Below are 2042 nucleotides of genomic sequence, written 5' to 3'. Positions count from 1 at the left end.
AAAATAGTAAAGTACCTCAAGATATAAGAAAAATAAGATCAGCTAGATCCTGTAATGCCTCTTATACACATTGCCCTTAGATAAAAAGGATCCCAATAGACCCATATGGTAATTGCAAAATAAAATACGTTTTATTTAATTAAAAATATGTAAATTCTCTCTTTGTTCTTTGGAAGACCTCTAAGAAGAAAAGGCATAAAACATCAATCTTTATAAAGCGTTAGAGCTTACAAAAAGAAACATAATAGGGATTGGAAACCATGGGTGAGGATAGACAGGCACTTCCGCTGTTGGAGGCAGCATTGGCAAACAAGCACAACAGGGAGAGGCAATACAGGTGTGGGAGTCAGTGAGTAAATCAGATTCACCACTGCTGATGCTTTGGTGGGAAGAGAGGCATCAGGTTGGAGGACCAATGATGGCCACCCATCAATTTGAGCCACGTGGACGCTATTCTGCAGGCAAGAAACAGTGAGTCTGGAGGGTTTTGAGCAGGGTGGCATGAGGCATGCAAACATTTTCTTGGTTGTTTTTGTTTTTGTTTTGTTTTTACTAGGATTGTGGAGCTTTATTCCCAAGGAAAAAATATTGCTTTTAACATGTAATAAAAACCATACATAAGAATCTTTATTTTTTAGTTGCTGTCCATAAGTTTACTGTCTTTATTTGAAAAATCCTCATAGAAAATTGTTTGGTTTAGCTCTCAGCAGCCTGCTCGTAAGCTCTGAGGAAGCTTGCCTTCTTTTGAGCTACCTGATCTTTCTTCTGAGTGAGGGACATTTTGGGATGGTTCCACCTCTTCTTTTTAACTTCTTTCTTGGGCCTCTTTTCATAGACTGGATTCTCTCGTATAGCAGCATGAACTTTCTTATACGTCTCCTCCATCGTGTCTAGAGTTATGCTGTTTTTTTATGTATTGAGAGAACTGTTTCTTGTAAGCATCTTCATCTTGTTCCATTAAGTAGCGCATGTAATCTGCAACATTCTGGCCCATGATGCACTTCTGGTGTACTTCTGCATTGCTTTCAGAATCATAACCAGGGAATCGTTTGGTACTGTGAGGGATAGACAAGCTTCTATCCACAGTTCCCTTCAGTGTGCCAAAAACTTTATTGCCAGTGATAGTTCTGGCAAGGCCTGCATCCAAATAGCAGGTAAAGGCACCTGGCTGACCATCAATGCTTTCCACGTTGTATTCATCACCAGTCACCTCCATTTGGCAGTCATAGATGTTGTCCATGCCAAACCTATTGAGAAGACTGCAGGCCAGCAGCAGGCCAGTACAATATGCTGCAGCATAATTTGTTAGGCCAACCTTCACATCATATTTTGGCAGTTCGCGTGCATATGCCGTGCAGACTATAATTTCCCCCTCTATACGGGCATAAGCAATCTGATAAATGATATCTCTGTTTGTTACATGAACTATCATCCTGTATTTGGGTGTGCTGTATTTATTTTTATCCTGTATCACCAAGCATTTCCGAGAATAGTCATCAATTTTACCCTCTTGGCGTCTTCTAAATTTCACTTGCTATCTCTTAAAGTAGCCCTTATTCTTAACAACTTTAACAAACCCCATCCTGCGGAACAGAGACCTGAATCCATGGCTCGACAGAAACGTGCAGGCCCAGCAGCGCTAGGGGGCAAAAAGGGCAAGAATCTTAACATTCAATTCAGATCATTGTGTATTTATTTTCAAGTACTTCAGTAGGGACTACATTCATTAACACGAATTAAAACCCACATGCTGTTTTCAAAGCCTATTAAAACTATATACCTATTAACAAATAAGCTATTTAGTTCAACTCTGTTTCATTGGAAGTTTACACTAACTCCCCAGGTCTTGAATGTTTTAGGTACCACACTGGCTTGCCATTAGGGATTGTGACGAAAAATACCAGACGACTCAGTCTGGGAAGGGGAAGTTGAAGAGTGCACGTGATCATAATCTCTAAAATGGTAAGAGCAGTCGATAAAGTGGACATGCATTTATTTTTCAAATTCTGGAGGAGTTTCATAGGGAAGAAGCTTATGGAACC

At 40.1% G+C, this 2042-nt stretch overlaps 1 pseudogene; it reads right to left on the bottom strand.

The window, feature by feature from the left end:
- Window positions 1-245: 245 nt before the first annotated feature.
- Window positions 246-1594, bottom strand: LOC100981395 (large ribosomal subunit protein uL18-like; annotated as a pseudogene).
- Between the last annotated feature and the right edge of the window lie 448 nt (window positions 1595-2042).

The sequence above is a fragment of the Pan paniscus genome, chromosome 7 (genome assembly GCF_029289425.2).
Source record: "Pan paniscus chromosome 7, NHGRI_mPanPan1-v2.0_pri, whole genome shotgun sequence".
Lineage (NCBI taxonomy): Eukaryota > Metazoa > Chordata > Mammalia > Primates > Hominidae > Pan > Pan paniscus.
The sequence above is the reverse complement of the archived record's forward strand: the minus strand, read 5'-3'. Positions and strand labels throughout refer to the sequence as shown.